Source organism: Syzygium oleosum, unplaced genomic scaffold (assembly GCF_021117445.2).
Source record: "Syzygium oleosum isolate NSW1041296 unplaced genomic scaffold, Sole_v2.1 Sole_v2.61, whole genome shotgun sequence".
Taxonomy (NCBI): domain Eukaryota; kingdom Viridiplantae; phylum Streptophyta; class Magnoliopsida; order Myrtales; family Myrtaceae; genus Syzygium; species Syzygium oleosum.
The window spans coordinates 350,768-371,846 of record NW_026607545.1 but is presented as its reverse complement, the minus strand read 5'-3'; positions in this window follow the sequence as shown (position 1 = coordinate 371,846).

Below are 21,079 nucleotides of genomic sequence, written 5' to 3'. Positions count from 1 at the left end.
TCCTAAACTTGATCTAGTCCCAAATTTGCTCCAAATTTTATTTTTTCTAAAAAAACACCAACTTTTAATCTATTCTTAATTTTACCATCGTGGTCTAGTCCCAACTTAACGTGTCATTTCTACATCAATAACAAATCCACATCATGGAAAATTATCTCCAAAATGAAACGTTCTAAGATATGAAAATTAGGGATGACTAACTACGATTTTTGAACAGAGGGCTAATGGAGGCAGATTTGGGATTATAGTAAAAATTGGTAATTTTTCTCTTAGAAAAAAAGAGATTCAGGGTAGACTTGGGAGGGTTTTTTTTAGACAAAAAAAAGTTGGGAGCATATTTGGACTAGACCTAAAGTTTGGGATTTTTTCATAAATAAAAAAAAATTCGAAGCAGAATTGAGACTAGACCTAAATTTTGGGGATTTTTTAAAGAATTATGCCAAAATTTCTATATAGCAATTGCTAGGTATATTCAAATTGATTTACAAAGTCTGTATACTAAATGATGTGATGGATTACAAGTGACCAATTAAACGAGTGAACCGTATTCAATCACGAAAAACGGTCTGTCACATCATTTATTATACGGATTTTGTAAACCGGTCTTTGTAAACCTCGCATTTCTCTTAATCATATAGATAAATGCTATGGATGGTCATAATCTAATGATATAATGTATCATAGAAAAATTGAGTATGAATGAATTCGTGGGTTGCATCATGTGACATCACACATGTGCCTATGCCAATGATGTGGCACCACAAGGCATATTGGCATTGGTCAAACTCATTAACGCTTTAAATGTACTTTATAACATAATTGATTGTTATAAATACAGGTGAGTTTTTTGCATAAATGATTAGCCATGAACGTTGAGAATGGTTTCTTGCATTTAATTCAGTATGATGTACATAACCAATATTCTTATTATTTATGTATACAAAAAAATGGGTTTTGCATATCTATTATCTAGCCTGCGCTATCTAAAAGCAAGTTTTTATATTAAATATAGGTATGTAATCGAGGTGATCCTGATATCTAACATTTGCTGTAATGTCATAGGTGAGTTCTTTAAAGTAACATAATATCGACAAGTGAGCAATTTGATTAGACAACCCTACATGTACTGAGAATTTACAAAGAGTTTCTTACTAAACAATGTGGAATATGTCGTGTCATCAACTATATGTGCAATTAGCAAGAATAATACATTGCATAAAAAGGAAACGAAGCACAAACGAGGCAAGATCAAGAAAAGGAAAATGATTCTTTTGCTCGTTCTCTTTCTACAGTTATTCCTTCATTTAGTAGCTTTCTCTGTGATTTCCTCTTCGTTGAGTAGCACATCTATATATCATTCTCTACATTATTCAAATACAATGTCCCTTAATCACAGTCCTTCGATCACTTCTTTCAAAATTAAGCACAAACAAGTTGTTTATGCTTCTTTCCTTTCGGACAGTTTTTGAAGTTTTTTTTATTTGTAATAAAGGGCTATTATCCAAATTAGGAAATAGTGTAAGCACGTAAAGGGAAAATTGGAGTTATCCCAACATTCGGGTTTTGACAAATGTAAATTGTTAATCTGAGCTTCATTTGGTTCCTGGACCTTTGGGAAGAACATGATGTTAATATACTAGGAAAGTGGAAGAATTTGATTTGGGACCTGAAAACTTGGAAAAGGTCCATAGTTAGAAACTTTATAGAATCGGAAGTATATGATAAGAAAATAGTAATTTTCCTTCTTTTTCTTTTAGCCCAATTTGCGCTTTCTTTCCCTTTCTCATATATGTATTAATTTTGCTGACTGTATTGTTTTTAATGACATGGCATGCCCCACATATAGAATGCAACGTCATTTAGGCTTAGTTCATTTCATGGAAAAAAATTTCCTGGAAAAATTTTTTCCGGATTTTCCAGACGGAAACTAGTCAACAATGGAAAAAATACCTTTAAAAGTGGAGAGAACGTTTTCTGCTTTTCCATCATCTTTCTTTCACCTCTGGACCAAGATACTTTCTTTTACCAAACACATATTCCCTTTATTTTATTTTTTCTTTTCTTTTTTAAAAACTTTGAGTTTTTAATCATTTCAAAATTTTCTTTTTCTTTTCTTTGCTTTTCTTTTTGCTTCTTCAAATATTTTCTAATTCATTTTTAGATTTCAGCCGAACATCAAAAATATTATAATTTTCCTGAAAAATAGCTTCGTGAAAAATATTTTCCAGAAATGTCACATTTTTCGCGAAACGCATGGAGCCTTAGTAAGCTCTCAGTACATGCAGCATTATTCTTTCAAATAAGGTAGGTAAATAATAGAGTTGATCCCGGTATCTAATATTTTCCATCATAGTTTATGTGAAGATTAAAAAACATCGCAATAATATGATAATAATTTTATTGGAATTAATTAAATGCTATATACTATGGTTGGGATCTATACTTATTTATAATCAAACAAATCATTAACCCATAAACAGTATAATTGGTACGATAAATTATGGCATCTCGATGACAAACATTTCCTACTGTTGTGTTAATGTGTTTCATGATGTTAAAATCATGCTAGTTATGGTACTTATTTGACTATTAAAATGATTATCTAATGTATTTATATAGGGGAAATTACAAAAAAAGTGTTAAATCTATTGCACTGGTGCTAATTCAATCTTAAACCTTTTGACGATTTGTCAATTTAGTCATTCCAACCAATTTTGACTGAAAAATACTAACGTGGCGGTTTAATTAGTGCCAACTGTCCTACGTGGCATGGCAAGCACTAATGTGGACAATTTTTTGCATTTTTTGAATTTTTTTATTACTTTTTTCTTTTCCTTTTTTTTTTCAACTCTTGGCTGACGACCCTCGCCTGTTGGCCAGCGAGGGTCTGACGCCCTCACTTGTGGTTGGAGAGGGCATGGAGGCCCTCGCCTGTGGCCAACGAGGGTTGGCCGACAACCTTCGCGACCTGGTTGGCCAAGAGTTGGAAAAATAAAGGAGAAAGAAAAAAGTTCACAAAATGCACAAAATTGTCTAGGTTAGTGCCAGTTGTGTCAAGTAAGACAGTTGGCGCTAGCTAGACCACCATGTTAGCGTCTTCCAACCAAAATTTGCCGGAAGAACTAAATTGGCAAATCGTAAAAAAAAGTTTAGAATTAAATTAACATAATCGAAATATTTAGAACTGAATTGGCAAATTGTCAAAAGATTTATGAATAAATTGGCTAAATTGAAAGGTTTAGGACTGAATTGACACAATCGCAATCGATTTATTAAGGCGAACACAACAATCTAGAGGAATATTATGAAATTAGAACTTTTTTCATGGAATGCTTTCGAGTTAGCTTTAGGGCTTGTTTGGTTTGACTTTGGGGGATTGTCTTTGGCAAATGCAAAGGTCTTTGGGCTAAAGGGGTTTTCCCAAATACAAGTAGTGTTTAATAAAGTGTATTTTAAATTCACGTTTGAAAGTAACTTTGATTTAAATACCGTTTGGTAAAAATTAATTTTGTAAAAGACTTTTGCTAATATTTAAATAAAAAAATTAAGGTGGAGCTCAGTCACCGGCAGGCCAAAACGGCCGTCGGCCAACCTCCGGCGACCAGTTCTAGCCTCCGGCCAACCGCCAACGGCCAGATCTAGCCGCTGGCCAGCCTCGCCTGAGGTCACCTGACCTCAGGCGTCGCTTGGGTCGCGCAACCCAGGCCAACGCTTGCCTGGGTCGTGTGACCTCAGGCAAGGCAACCTGAGGTCACGTGACTTAGGTGTTGCCTGGGTCGCGCGACCCCGGCCATCGTCGCCTGGGGGTCGCCTGACCTCTGGCGACCGCCGCTTGGGGGTCGCCCGACCCCGATGACCAGTGCCTAGGGTCGCGCAACCTCAGGCGGTGGTCGCCGGCCTTCAGACCAGATCCTCGGGGAAGATGAACAGTCCATGAGCAATACTACTAGCATTCTAAAAATGCAACTTGCCAAAGTGTCTCCAGACTTGCCTTGAGCTAAGGGACTTTAGAGGTCTTTGGAAATGCAATTGCGTTTCTGCAAAGTACTCCAAAAAAATTGTCAAACGCCATTTACATTTGGCCATGGGACTTTAGAGTTTCAATGCTCATTTCAAATGTTAAACCAAACAGGGCCTTAGTAAAGGCGGAGACAGTTGTACATATGCAAATACTTTTATCAAGCAGCTTACTAAAAAGTTGAAGAGAGAAGATTTTGCAAACAAACATGCAATATCCACTATTTTGGACTAACAGTCACGATTGTATCCACCAGTAATCTCAAAAGGTGTTATAGTTAGGAGAAGGTGCTGCTCCTACCCGAAACTCAATAGATAACTTTATGAATACAATCACCCTAACGAAACTATAATACCCTTTCTTCCCATATTACAGACAAAAGCAACCCTTACAGATAATATAATTAGAAATTCACACTTTCTACACACAAGAACAGAACAAAGATGGACACTTAGAGTACTAGAGTAATATTGTTCGTTTCACACTAATTCTACTACTCCCCTTGGATTCAATCAATGAACTTTTTGCGAATTCTAAAGCTTATGACTAGCCGTTAGACAAGAATTCAAATCAAATTAGGAAAAGGTCTAGGTCATCTTCTCCATGAATGTAGAAGCACACGACAGTCTTCTAAACTCCATCTGATAGCATGAGCTTATTTTTGCTCGCTGTCCCTCTAGTCCATTAACGTGAAACTGACTGTTTACCTTCTACTCCCTGATTTTTTAAAGCATATTCTACGGCTATCCACCTTCTGCTCGAGTCCATCCAAGCCATACCAAACTCCTCGTTCTACGGCTTGTTCTTCTTCTACTCAAGTCCATCCAAGCCTTCTTGAACTCCTTGTTCTACAGCTTGTTCACCTTCTGCTTTGGTCTATCTACTTTTTGACACCTTTTAGTCAAATATCTTGTTCACCTTGGTAAATGCAGAGCACTTTTAGCTTTTGACAATCCCGTCAGGACACCAACTGCATATTAGCTTGTCCATCCATCATTTGGTTTCCACTCAACCAATATATTTATCATCTTCAAAATAACATAAGGAATTTTCCTAAAAACTATTATACTACAATTGTCTCACAACGCAAATAAATTTTATATAGCAGATTGAAGGCTGATCTTGGTATTTAGCTTAACTAAGGTAAAATGAAATTGAATGTAACGAGTATCTAAAAAGTAACTTTAATGTCTTTAATTTTAAATATTTAGCTTATTTTATTCAAAATAAATCACTTTACGATAATAGAGCCAATTATTTAGAAATCAATTCAATTCGAAACGATAATGAAATTATGAATTCCGATGATAATCAAATAAGCAATGGACAAAGATTAATGCTTTTTTTTTGTCAAAATAAAGAGGAATGCTTTTGAGCTCTTTCAATGTATTAAAGTGAAGGATAGAAGAGATTATGTCTTCCTCTTCCTTGATACATATATTGATTGTGACGTGCCAAGATTAAGAGGTGAAGCTCAGATTGATCCATACATAGAGCAGCTCTAGTCTAGAAAAACTAGGACTTAGACTCAATATTGCCTAGTGGTCCCGAAATAGTGACGCATCTAAGGAGCAAACCTTTCTTGCGAAACAAATCCTTGCAAAACTCGTTAAAAAAGAAACCTTCAACATTTAAGTTTCACAAAACTGATTAGTGGAGATTAAAAAACATTAATAAAACTTTAGGTTTGTATATTGCCTTATAAGACAAATTGACCCTTGTCTAGGTTCGTTTACGGGCGACCTAACGTATAATTTGATTATCTTACTGAGGACAAGCATTCAAAGGAAATTCATCATAGCTTTCATCCAATTAGAAGTCCAAACCTATATAACGACAACACCACCACCAGAAAGATCACTTTCAGGATAGTTCCACTGAGAAAATCAACGAGATACATCAAAAGACTTCATAGAACATAGGGTAACGAGTTTTACGAACTAGCTTCGTCCTACCGTACGTGAGATTTTCACCCCACCGGCTCCTCGAGGGTGGCCGGATGGAAACTGAGAGGAATGAGATGAGGCGGTGATGGAGGCAACCCAGGTAAGAGAGTCGGGTCGAAATAAGAAGGGAAAAACCAAAGTCTCTCGTAGTATGTCTTCCGATGCTTAATCTCCCATTTTAGCGGATCAGATTCTCCGGTATCTATGACTGCGCGAGTGATGGAGCTCACACACGATGGTAGGAAAGCATCCACGGTGAAAGGACGCAGGGGTCTCACTCTAATATCTTAGAGTCATCATATAGCATGTAGACGTTAATACATGTCTCGCAATGCTCAGAATATAACAGCCATGCATGATATTAATTAAGCTTAAATCAATCTGATTAGCTTAAATTAGAGAGATTTGTGATCTAAGGATGCAATTGTGATCCCTTGCCATTTCTAACACATTAGGTACATCATTCAGCTAAATGACTTTGCTACAAATCAGAATGACACTAGAATATATGTGTGTGTGTGTGTGTTTCAAGTTCAAATCAATCTTATTAATCCTAAAAAGAATCTATAACAATCTAAACCTGGAATCATGGTTTATACATATTAAAATTTCTATGAGAACAGGCATGGCTATGCATGTCATGGTTCAAGCCTAAATGATCCAATTAGCTTAAAACACAACCTATATCTATCCAACCAAAAAATCCTGGTTTTCTATCATTCCAAACTCATTAGATACATCATATAACATATTAGTGAGGTGCATACATAGTTAAATTTATATTAGAACAGGCATGCATGTCATGGTTTAAGCATAATTTGATCCAATTAGCTCAAAACAGAAGCTATAGCAATCCAAACATGGAATCATGATTTTTTGTCATTCCAAAAACATTAGGTGTATCATCATTTGAGTAGGGTGTGTGTTCAAATTTACATTAGAACAGGCGTGGCTATGTGTGTCATGGTTTAAACCCAAAATGATCTAATTAGCTCAAAAAAGAACCTCTAGCCATCCAAATATGGAATCATGGTTTTCTATCATTTCAAACACATTAGATGCATCATATAATATGTGAATAAGGTATATAAATATTCACATTTATATTGGAACAGTTGTGACTGTGCATGTCATAGTTCCATCCTAAAATGATCTAATTAGCTCGATTCGGTATTTTAGAGATTTTGACACGAATGCATGGGCTTTTAACCTTTCAAGCCCATTCGAACTGTCAACTAATATGCGCATAAGGTTGATGAACACATGGAAAGACACTAGAGCTGGTCATGGCGATGTATGAACTAGCTTAATCCCTAAACTAGCTAGAATTAGTGTCTTTAACATGAAATGGAGATTCTTGTCTAAAGTTCACACATGATCATAGGAAATTCTTGCATGCAAGTTTAAAATGGCATATTATCTTTATGATCTTAGATTTATGCTATCTTCTTAAGGGTTTAATGACCACAAGAGGAATCTAACCAAACTCGACCCAAGATGTTTCCCTTACTTCAAATCTGAGGTTCCTTGTTTTCTTCTTGTTGGTGGCACGAATTTGAGTTCTTTTTCACCTTCAACAACTGGATGGAAGCTTTCCCTATCTTGCTAAGCTCGACTGGAGGCTGAAAATGGGTTAAAGGAAAGGCTGGAAAAGTGTGCGCGGGTGAAATTTGGCAGAGTTCTCTACAGATGAACTTCAAGCAAGTAAAAAGAGAGGAGAGAGAGGGCGAGAGATCCGAGAAATGGACAGAGGGAAGGTTCATATAGAGTTATTTGCATTGATGCTGCCTGGTGAGAAAAAGCTTGCTCAGGTCCCTAAATCCAGATTCAGCATTTGTCAAAATCTCCATTAAATTGGCTGATCATATTACTTCAAATCTGGCCCTAAGTGATCTATGAGTTAAAGTAATCACATTTGAGTATGAAATCTTGCAAAATTTGAGTGGACCTTCATTGGACGGGGGAAATAGAGGATACAGCAGAGATTCTGTGCATCTCTGGTAATCATCGCATCCACCTTCTGGTTTGAATGCCATGGCTTCGCCAATGGAAAAAATCATGTAATCTCAGAGATTGGGGCTTATTCTTTCTGTTTGGGGGCGTGAGTTCAAGGTAGAAAGTGAGAGGGATTGGTTTATCTTCTTTTCCTAGATTTGCTTATCCGTTCCTCTCTACTTCTGCACTCTACGATTCAATCATATAATTTTATATTTAACTCATGATTAACAAAACTTAGATAAGTAATAGGAAGGTAATAAACACATTTAGAGTCATCCTGGTCCTGTTTGATTGCCACGGACTCGATTCTAGATGATATAGCGAAACCAGGATTTTAGATACCGAAATCGAGAAATTAAGGAATGCGCATGACATTTGACTTAAGGGCGGTCTTTCAGATACTCTCCTAAAACATGATAGTAAAAAATTCAATTTTAGAGAATTATTGTATTGTTATTATCTGGGAAAATTACCAAAAAAGTCTTAAACCTTTTTGTAATTGTGCCAATTCAGTCCTAAACCTTTTGCAATTATGCCAATTCAGTCCATCCGGCCATATTTGGCCGGCCGGCGCTGACGTGGACGCCGGCCAGCTGACGTAGCAATATTGTAATAAATTTTTATTATTTTTCGATTTTTTTTATTTTTTTCTCTATCTTCTTCCCCGGTCGCCGGTCCCGCGAGAGGCTGAGGCCAGTGAGGTGGAACTCGTCGGCCATGGGTGAAGCTGGCCCTAGCCGGCACTGGCGAGGGCGAGCCTCGCGGTGGCGGGGCGAGGTCGAGCCTCGGCCATGGCCGAGCGAGCGAGGTCAAGCTATCGTCGGGACATCTCGCGCCTCGTCGCCTCCGAGCGAGGCCGACCTCGCCATGACCGAGCGAGGCCTAGCCCAGATCTGGCGAGGTCGGCATCACCCGGCCATGGCGAGGCTCGACCTCGCTCGGTGACGGCAAGGTCTCGCCAGATCTGGGCGGCCTCACCGTCGCCGGGTGAAGTCGACCTTGCCGTCGCCGGGCGAGGTTGACCTCGCCATGGCCGAGCGAGGTCGAGCTCGCCCAGCGACGGCGAGGTCTCACCAGATTTGGGCGAGGCTCGCCCTCGCCAGTGCCAACGAGGGCCAGCCTCGCCCATGGCCGGCGAGTTCCACCTTGCCGGCCTCAGTATCTCTCCGGTTGCCGAACCGGCAACTGGGGAAGAAGATAGGGAAAAAAAAAAGAAAGAGAAAAAAATAATAAAAAAATTGAAAAATAATAATAAAATTATTAAAATATTGCCGTCAGCTGGCTGGCGCAGGCCGGCCAAAAGTGACCGGATGGACTGAATTGGCACAATTGCAAAAGGTTTAAGACTGAATTGGTAAAAAAAAAAGGTTTAGGACTGAATTGGCACAATTGTAACAGGTTTATGACTTTTTTGGTAATTTTCTCTTATTATCCTTACATACATCATATTTTAGAAGAGTATAATCTACACTAAAAGATTTTTTCGTAAACCCAGACCAAGAAACAGTTCGCAGTATTATAACTAACATTATACACACTTGTATGAAAGTGTAACGTTTAATACATAATATCGAATCTATATTGTAACTTGTTTTTATATTTAATATATTACCGATATATGATATGATATATAAGGACATACTTAATACATTATTTCATAATCATGTATTATCCGTAATAGTGCTACAAACATCATTCCATCATCAACATTTTTATAGCGAGGGGATTTTGGAAGTGGTGGGTTGTAGAGTTTTGCGACATGGTTTCAAAATCCATTAAAACAATCTTTTTGTTCGTCGTCAAGTTTTATAGGATATAAATATTTCTGGCCCAGAATGTTTTCAAGCGGTCTATTGAAAAGGTCAAAATTGGAGATGATCAGAAATTCAGTCATTGAAATGGTGCAGAATGCACGGAATGGTTTAACTTCCTATTCAGGATATCAATGGTACTTTCACTGTTCTTGTTCCAAAAAATGATGGTCCCAAGTTTGTGCATCGATTCATGCCTATTAGTTTATGTAACGCGAGTTACAAAATCATTACTAATACTATCGTGAACGGACTGAAGCCGGTCCTCCTCAGCTTAATTTCCTAGACTCAAGTCGAGCTTTGTACGAGGAAGACGGGTTCAGAATGAAAATTGTCCTTGATCAGGAAATGATCCGCTCCTGGGACGGATCCAGACATCGAGTCTTGAGGGGCCAGGATAACTTGCCACTGTTGTTTCGTCCTTGTTATTTTTGGAGCAATTAAACTTGGGTTTCTCCCACTTAGATCAACTAATCAGATTTCAAAGCACTCAATCAATGGACTAACTAATCAAGCAAGAGTATATTTCAATCCGACTCTGATCCACTCAATGCGTAAAATGAAAGGTAAAAAGGGAGTAATGATGGTAAAAGTTGATTTAGAGAAGGCGTACCAGTGGCTCAGATGGGATTTTTTTTCTAAAGGAGGCCGTGGAGGCCGTGCAGCTTGTTGAAATACCAGACAATCTTGTGTCACCGATCATGGATTGTATTCATTCAGTCTCTATGCGGGTTCTTTAGAATGATGAAGCTACCGATTCTTCTATCACAATGCGCGGCATCAAGGAAACCCTCTTTCCTCATTTGTACTCATGCTCTGCCTTGTATAGTTTCTCAGATGACCAATAATGCAGTCCAAAACAAAGAGCGGAGTTTCTTGCGAGGAATAACTCAGATATCTCAGTTAATATTTGCTGATGATCTACTTCTACTCTCCGAAGCTTCTATTGATCAGTTGAAAGTAGTCAAATCCTGCCTTGAAGATTTCGACAGAGCCTCGGTACAGAAGGTGAGTCTTGTCGAGGCTAGAACTACCGACTCCAAGAATGTCTCCAACTCTCTTTCAAAGGCCTCGGTATCTGAATGTGGCTTCGAAATGACTCAAAAATTGGAAAAATATGCGGGAGTCCCACTTATTCATGGGATAGTGACGCGCTCTTTATCAACCAGTGATAGTTCCAACTCTCACAGGTTTGATTGCTCTTGCTCAGACTTCGGTCGCTGCAATCCCACAGTATATCGTGTAATCAGCCAAAGTCACCATGGATAGTTGCAACACCATTGAGAAGTCGTGGTATGAAAACTAGGTTTTGGACTGATATATTGATGGAAGTTTAGGCCCTCTACATCTTTATCCAAAGGACACCATTCCATTTCATCTGATGGGCTCACTTGTTAGTGAATTGCAGAAGGACTGGAATTATCCTCTTATTGAGCTCAGCCTGCCTGAAAAAATAGTCTCTTATATCCTAGCTATGGCTGCACCTCAAGAGGAAGGTGGCCAAGATGTTCTAATCTGGGGTTTAACCAATCAAGGGCAGTACTCCACAATGTCCCGTTTGAATTTCCAAATGGGGAGGAGCATGAGGAATGATCTATATTCCAGAATCAATCTGGAAATAGAAGGGACAACAAAGGATCAGAGCGTTTTTATGGTTGGGGGGGCATCAAAGGCTGATGACGACTGCATTTCATGCAAAGCGGCATTTGACTGCCAATGCAAACTATTCAAACATATGCCGAGATAAGGTTCAATCCCTCATCCATCCACGTGCTAAGGGATTGCTCGAAAGCCAGTACACGTAGTGATTTCTTCTCTACTAAGCCGTCGACACGGCTTCAACAAAACTTGCAGGATGATTTTGGACAGAAAGCACGGGGGATAGGGGCACAGCTTTTGGAGTTACATGCTGGCTATTATGGCAATGGAGGAATTCAGGAGTATTCGATGATGAGTTCATATATCCTGCTAATCTGCTCCTTATTGTGAGAAGTTTTATGAACGATATTCACGAGCCCAGATTTCCAACTACTACACCATCAAGTTCTATTAGGAAAATCCACTTAATTGGTTAGAAACTCCCTGCCATCTGGATGGCTGAGACTAAATACTGAGCGTGCAGCTAAAGGAAATCCAGGCACCGAATTCCCGGGTAGACGGATACATGATGGTGAACAGAAGTTGGTGGAAGGATTCAGGAGTCATATGCGATATTGCTATGCTTCAGAGGCTGATCTTTGGGCCATTCTAAAGGGTCTTTCTCGGGCATGTGAGCTCGGCTACCGCAAAGTCGTAGTTGAATCGGATTACAAGATTGTGCTAGGGCTGCTAACAGGAGAGAGCACAAATACTGGGGGCTAGGATACTCTTGTTCAGAAGATTTTGCTGCGAACTGTCGCAGAGCAGGACTATCAAGTTCATCCACACTTTTCGAGAGGGAAACGCTTGTGCGGACTGGTTAGCTAATTATTTTATTTTTTAAAATTTTTAATTAAAAAATCTGACCAAAAAAAATTTTAAAAAAGAAGAAAATTTGTTATCATGTCTCGCAGCTCTTGTGTAGTTGGGATACCTTGGTCATTTTTCCCAATAATTAATGGGTACCCACTTGATTTATGGATGATGTGGTTAATATAATCGATCATAGTGTAGAAATTGTATGAAAAGTTATATTCTTTTCTTTTATTCTCGTTGATCCGATGTTGGTCCATAGATTTTTTTTTATTTGTCTAGGAAAACTTGTTGAGACCGGTTCCATGGACCCGCCCAAGAACCGGACCGGACCGGCGGTCCGGTTCTCGGCGGATCCATGGAACCGATGGGCGTTCTCGGTTCCAATTTTTGGAACCGGTCCCGTACGGGCGGTCCCACGGTTCCGGGTGGGAACCGCCCACTCGGACCATGCACACCCCTAGCTAATTCTGCTGCGAACATTCCAGGGATCTTCGAGAATCTCACTACGCCTCTAACTGGTTTAAGCTTGCACCTACCAGGAGACGGTTGTGGTGCTGCATTGCATCTACTCTGTATGCTTTTTGCATGTATCCTTCCTTTTGTCACAAAATAAATTGTTTGGTATGTATACCTGAAAACATCTCCTTCATTCGATTTTCTTATTTTAAAATAAAATAAATTGTTCGGTATGTGTACCTGAAAAAAAATTAAAATTAGTCACTTCAGTTAACCAACATAAGTTGACTCTCAATGTGATTTGAACATCTAACCATTTCATATGACACTTCAAAAGTTACTCAGGGATGGAAAATTGACATCGGACATATAAAAAAACAAAGTACTGTTCACCTAACTAGAATTTGTTCCAAGTATGCTAGGTATTCTTTTGACATGTGTAGAAGAGATTTTACTAATCTAAGTTGACAAGTTCAAAGTTTCATCAAAACTTACCCTTTCACTTGCTTTTCCACACAAAATCTAACCAATAAAAGGATTACGATGGTTGATAATGACTGCCAAATGGCCCAGGGTTATTACTAGAATATTATTGATTTTCAGAGCTATAGATAAGACTGAAACAACCTAAACCATATAATTAATGTGTAATCCAATTTGCTTAATTCCATCCGAGCCACACTTGGAGGGTTTTTATTAATAGGTTGGGTCGGATACATAGGACTGACTTAGGGGCCTAAAGAAGGTTTCGCCCCAAATATGAACCCAACTATTCTTTTTCCAACTCATTTCAATGAAAGGCTCTTCTTTTTTTTGCGCTCTCATCAAGTTTTAGATAAGAAAAATTAGGTGATCGCGGAACAAAAAATATCGGTACTTATCATGAACACCTTGTTGGTTAATCTAGTGTTGCAGGGCTTATTCCCAAGTGATTTGGGTCCTTTAGTCATAGGTTCGGGCCCCTCAATCACTTCTTAGCCTCAGGAAGCTTTGGTTCGTCTTCGGCGTAAGTTCGGCTATTCCATGGCGTAGGATAACCTGTCGGCCGTGGCCAAGAGAGGCTAGATCTTGTGGCCATGGCCCCATGGCTGGGAGCTCGGATTTGGCCCGGTCACAGACTCAAGCTCCGAGCTCCAGCGGCCATGGCCGCGAGCAAACCTGTATGTTGAAAAACTGAGGATTCCACCGTTATCTAGATGAAAACTCATGTGCTTTTGTCATTTTTCCATTTAAATTTTGGGTGAAGCTTCATGGGTATATATGTGAAGTTTTTCCAATCATTGGGGTTTAAAGAAAATTTCAGAAAGTTGGGTGGCTGAGGGATTTTGGGCGGAAGTCGATGCTTCCACCATCGACTGTTTTTTTTCCACTTCAATTGTCAATGGCATATTAATTCTTTATACAGTCCTATCCAAAAATATCAAATACTAATTCAATTTATCTCATATTATGGCTAGTAACACGCCAAACAAAACGTAGGAAATCATGAATCACATCAAATCCTATCATATTTTATCGAGCGAAATAATCTGGCCAACCAAATGTAGCCTCTACGTATGGAGAATATAGTTGTCTCGGAAATTCAACAACCATTTCAGATAGCATTTGAAAAACCAAGCGTGCTGTCCTAAATCAAGCTCTCTTTTTCCTCGTCAAATCTTCACTGTCGGCAGCACATAGAAAGTCATCTCTGTATGAAGAGATTAATTAAGTACGACCATTCTCCTAGTTCCTTAAGTCAGACGGCTTGAATTTACCTAAATTATTCTATTAAGTAGTGCTTCTATATGAAATACTTAGGACTCGCTTGATGAAATTAAATAATTTGAATATAAAATTTGAATGCTGAATATCAAAATCTTGGAGACTTATACCAAAATACAAAAGTTATTCAATGATAAATAAATAATCAACAAATATTTTTTTGACATAGTACCAACATGGGATTATGAATGGTATTGGTAGGTTTTGATAGCGTAATTGGTAGCTAACTAGTTTCCATTGACTATTAGCTTCATTGAATGGATTAAGTATTCCTTTCTTAACACATCAATTGATTTTCTGATTTGTATAAATAAATTAAGTTATATGTAGGTTAAGGTTATCAGATGCCATCCTTAGGGCCGGCATAGTTGATTGGAATGTCGGGAGATTTCTAGTTCAAGAACTAGAGGTTACTCGTTTAAATCCCACAAACTACTTTCAAAATTGTTCCATGTCTGAGTCACTTGCACAGGTTAAAGTTCTGGACTTAATTCGTTCATGAGATATGTAGGGTGCTCCATAAGACTCCATGTTGCGTAAATCGCGGCGCTCGTATCCTTGAATTATGAGAAAGAAGTTATCACTGCAGCTGATGACTTAGAAAGTATAGGCATCAAGCACGTCCCAACCGAACATATCTCCGCATCATCAATCGTTCAGATTGGAGACATAGTGAGAAAAAAAGTAGTGCGTAGTTGGAGACAGATCATAACCGACCCAAGAAAGTACAACGATTGACCTTAGGAATTAGATAAATAATCCCTTAGAGATACTTTTGCAGCGTATTCTTCAACGACAAACGAGCAATATTGAGATCCTATGCATCCCCCAACTACCACGTTGGATCTTGTCTTTTGAAACCCTCATAAATCTAGTCATAATGGATACATACCTCTACAGTTTTAGTTGGTCGTCATACAATGACCGCTGGTCATATATACATATTTTAGGGAACCAACCATCAAAAAGCCACATCAATAATCTACCCTTGATCGGTTCTAGAGTGGGAATGGTGAGTCAATTCCTACTTTGGAACCGGACCGGGCAGGGTCAGTTCCTCATCTGTGGAACCGGGAACCGGCCCATCCATTCTTGGAATCGGTCCAATTCAGTTCCTGGATTGGTCTCGAAACTAGTGATTTTTTTTTGGGGACAAGTGAGAGTTTCCCAACATTAAATAAAAAAACAATTTACTAATTAGAGTTTACTTATGAAGTAAAAAAATCTGGGTCAGTCTATCCATCCGATCCGGGCAATTTGCTTGGTCCAATTCTTTATGTGGAACCGGACTGGTCCCTCGAAAACCATCCAGAACCGGCTAGGTCAATCTGATTCTCGAGTTGGACCAAGACCGATGCACACCGCTACCCTTTGCCTCCAAATCCTTGTAATGTGTATAAATCTATAGGGGCATGTAGGCTCATAAAATACTTTGCAGGTCTCGCGAACTGATTAAGCTCGGACATTTGGTTTATGTAGGCAACCCTAACTCAAAGCAGTTTGTTTGCAATTGGTGAAATTCAAATCAAATGAGTGACCCGCGGGGTTAAATCCTTGGCATCACGCAGACGATGGTGGCACCCGGTGAGCGTTCCTAGGATTTTGTAATAGATGGATCCGTTTTTGGAGGTTGAAAACTGTGGTGGGGCAATTTGGAAAGAAAAGTGGCGTTTCGGCAAATAATCATAAGACATTGGCTTATGTGAGATACAATTTGGTATCAAAGGTAAAAATTTAGGATGCAAAGCGGTAAATCCAAAAAGAGAGGATGTAAAGTGGTAATAGAGTAGAAGGTGACATGGGTATTTGGTATTTCCATAAAGATTTATATTATTTTAGGTTGCTAATGAAGAATTCTCATGGAAAAATGCAAGCATCATTGATCTCATTATGGGTCAACAAATTAGCGAGACGACAATTTTTCCACCAATATTGGTAAAGGCATAAAGTTGATTATATCTCTTTAATTTTAAGGGGAAATTGTTCAATCAGTCCTAAACTTGTTGTACGGATGTCAAATCAGTCATGAACTTTTCAATTTTACCAATTTAGTCCAAACCTTCTAGCAAAATATAATCCTTCATGCCAATTTTCGTCAGAAATTACTAACGTAGCGATGTACTACGTAAGATGACCGGCGATGACTATACTGCAACATCAGCGATTTTTAACAAAAATTGACCGGAATGACTATATTATAACTGAATTGACATCCTTACAACAAATTTAAGATTGACTGAATTTTTTCAAATTCCTTTGTAGGCATAACTACAATAAGTGGATATGGAACACTTTCCTAAACTTTTCTTAGAAATCAACAAACAAAATGATTGACAAATGAACCAGAGAAAAGCAGTATCTCTATGCTAAAAGGTCAAACGCAACAAAGTACCATGACTCAGTACATCTATCTAAGGTGAGCTTTCACGGCAAGATGTTGATTATGATCCACCGCGACAAATTTCAGAATCAATCTCGACAGCGCCGGGTGATTTTTCACGAGGGGACGGGGTCGAGGGACGAGTTAGTTCGCGTGCATCTCGTAAGGCTCCATCGACTTGCAGTCTTGCCCGGGTTATTTAAAACGAAAAAAGAGAAAAACAAAAGAGAACTAAAAAGGGGGACAAAGGGCTTGATGCGATGCCAGTCCCGATACGCTTTCGTCGAAAGGTCAACACGAGGGCAAGCCCCCCAATTCAATCACGTCTCCCCCGATACGCGTTCCGTCTCTGACTTTGCGTTCGTCCGACCGAATCCCCCCCGCACCGCACGTGCCGAATTAGAGGTGGTGGTGGTGGGGAGAGGCGTGAAAAACGATCGCCAATCACGGCGGGAGACCTTGCCCCTGTTCCATCATGTGCCCACATGCACGTCGTCAACAATCGTAGGCTTGTAGCTCGCACGTTTGTTTATCAACCATACTTTAGGGTCCATTTTGTTTGAGTAAACAAACTGTTTTTAGGAAATTATTTTTTGATTTTCCGATGTTTGGTGATGGAAAACTAATCGAATTACGCAAATCGTCTTCCATGGACTGAATACAACAAAAACCTTAGATTGGAGAAAAACGACTTTCCCTTGCGTTTGTTTAATTGAAAACGTCATCATATGGAAACCACTTTTACAGAAAACCGGTCAGTTCTAATTTATTTGGTGGTTTAGAATAAGTGATTTCCCCGGTCCAAGCTTGTTATTTGCCATCCATGGAAAACGTTTTCCGTAAATTGATTAGTTTTCCATCATCAAAACACGGGAAGATTGAAAAACAATTTCTTGAAAATAGTCTTCCGTTAGATAAATGGACCCACCCCAAAATATTCGTTGCTACGACACGTTGCAACGGGAAATACTTTGTTTGATGGGCCACGGGAGGGGCAATAATTTCAACACGGCTTGAAGAATATAAACCTGGATCTGACACGACACGAACACGATTAATTCGTTAATCGAGATTAAGATCTAACTAACACGTATTCAACAAGTGCACGAGTCGGTCAACGCGAATGTCATAAAGTTACGAGAATCACGACCCCCCAGAGTGGCCCACATCCGTGGTGAATTTGCTAAAAGAATCGTCGAGAAGTAGATCCATCTAATCCGCGAATCTCATCGGACGATCTTGCCCAGTGTCTTTTGCTTCTGATAAGGAGCTGAACCACGTGATGAGACGGGCCGAGACGAGTCCCGTGAATCTCATTTGACTCTTGTTCTGAACTTCTGTTGCCAAACTGGCGCAAGGAATGTGCAGCATATGAGATCATTTCGTTCCTCTTTATACGGGAAGAAAAGATCCCAATGCGACAGGGTACAAAAGTATTAGAGTCCAAAATGGATCGCATCTTTCTCCGAACTCTTTGCAATAATTTGTGATTGCATGTTTACTCTAACACAGATGTCATTCCAACGTGCACAAATGAGGCTCGTACAAGGTCACGGACCCCGGCGATCGATGATCAGGATCGATCCGTGGATCTCGACCTTGGGCAACCTCGAATTGGCCTTGATATGAGATAGAGAGTTTGGGAGGAGGGGGTAGGGTTTTTGTTTGTCTTTGTATTGGTCCGAAATCTCGTTAATCGGATCTAGGAACGAGGAAAGTTTCTTCCAAGTACGGGTGGACGAAAATATGGTTCAAGTTGAAGTATGAAAAAAAAAAAACACAAGTACTATTAACTAAATCCGATCTAGGAACGAGACAAGTTTCCTTCGAGAGTCGGGAAATTATAATTCCATATCAAAATGAAATCGTGGCATAGTCATTTTATTTTAGAGTCAAGCTGAATATTATATGTTTCCTAATCTTTTCATGAATTTGAAATTCAAGGAGAAAAATTTAATAAAAAAAATAGCTCTCATGCATGGACATGTAAAATGTGTTTAAAAGTAAATAAAGATGTCTAAATACATTTAAAGGCCCCGTGTCAACAGTAATATCATGTTAATGCGGATTAATTACAGTGTCAAAGCGTACCAAAAAAAAAAAAGATTAAAAGAGTTCATTGGAATGCAGCACATTTTTTTTTTTGTATATTATATATAAAACAGAAAAAATTACAAAAAAAGTTCTAAGCCTATTGCATTTATAACAATCCAATTCTAAACCTTTCAATTTGGCCAATTTAGTCATAAACATTTAGACAATTTGTCAATTGAGTCTTTTGGGCCAATTTTAGCTAGAAATTACTGACGTGAATGCTGGCAAGGCCAGGTAGGTCGCCAAGGCTGCAAAGTCCTCACCGGTAGTAGGCGAGGGTTGCCCTCGCCAAGCTTAAAATAGAAAAAAAGAAAACGAAACAAATAATTAAAAAATTCAGAATTTTCTTTAAAAGATTATAAAAATTGTCATGTAAGGTGGCCGGTGTCCAGGTCAGCGATTTTCAGTCAAAATTGACCGGAATGATTGTATTGACAAATTGTCAAAAGCTTTTATGATTGAATCGGTACAAATATAATACGTTTAAGACTTTTTCGGTAATTATTTAAAATGAAATGGATTGTAAAGCTGAGCTTGAATGTGCTCCTACGTGTCGAAAAACTTAGTGCAGTATTAGGAAAAGAAACTCCACAGGCAGGGAATTTGAACTCCTGTCCAAACTCAAATCAAGTTGTTATTGGGAAATGGAATGGCGATCCCACTTTAGATTTGTCGGTGGAAATTTGGCATGTGTTATTGAAACGCCCTTAACTCTTTTGAACACAGTGTCTAAGCGATTCCATCCATCCCATGCGGCAAGAATAACTAGTTTGGTAATCATAACATTCATCGTTGTGCTAAGATAATTGTTTTTTATAAATATGTAGACAAAAATTACAGTGATGCAAATTTTGGGTTCACGCATATTTTCTTCTTTTGGATAATTCAGGGGCACGGTTGTATTCAGCCGATTATCTAAAAAAGAACTAGCACAACAATCCACCGTCATGACTTTCCTTAACTCTGAATTTCCAAGGCAGGAATCAAACCCACAGCCACTAGTTCCCAACCCGAAAGCATGGGAACATGCCCCAGTCAATGGCTCAATCCTCGGGTAGGTATTTGCGCATGCTTAATTAGGCGGGATTTGGGATTTTCATTTAGAAAGTCCGTCACGAGCAAGGACCTCCAAAACCGCCCCATTTTCATTCCCATCGTAGAGAAACAGATGGTAGCGTGCTTCGAGAAGACAAAGAATCAATGAATTCAACACTAATGTCCAAAAGAAGATAATAAATTCTACACCAAATGTGAATTGGTCCAACCCCATCTTGAAGAACTAAGGACTTTCTCAGGTGCAGATTTGTTCGTTCCAACCTCTCGGATCTTGACTGTCTCACCCAACGTTGGCGCTTCTGCATCCTCCGATTGGGAAAGGATATTCCCTTGGTGACAATGTGGTCCCATTTGCATTATATGTAAATCCACCTTCGATCCTTCGATGAGAGGAATTGCATTTTGTGGAAGCAAAATTTTGTGTTCTCACTTCTCATTCACATTGTCAACGGTTGTCGCACATTCCCCTCGTTCAGTCATGATTTTCGAATAGGAATATGTGAGGTTTTTATAATTTGAAACATGATTAAAGTTAGCCATAACGACACAGATTAATAAAAATAGATAATTACACAAACAGTCCCTGAATTTTGGTCGATGTGCAATGTGGCCCCTGAACTTTTAATTTGTTCGATGTAGTCTCTGAACTTTAGCATAATGTTCAATATGGTCCCTGAACTTTTAATTTGTTAAATGTGATCCCCGAAATTTTGGTACATGTTCAATATAGTCCCTGAACTATATGGAAATGTTCAACATAGTCATTCCATTAATTCAAGTTCAGGGATTAAATTGAATATATACCAAAAGTTCAACGATTAAATTGAGTATGTATCAAAAGTTCATGGACTATATTTCACATTAAGTTAAAATTCAGGGACTAAATTGAACAAATTAAAAGTTTAGCGACCATATTGCACATTGGATTAAAGTTCAGGGATTATTTGCGCCACTTTCCCTAATATGAATTAATTTTAAAAGTTGCCAAAGAGAGGAATGAGATAGATATTATGCGATATTTATATTAAATTGTTTTATTGTCATAAATATTCCTCCATTGATTTTTCTTCTATGTTGAATCATACACATTTTTTTTATATTC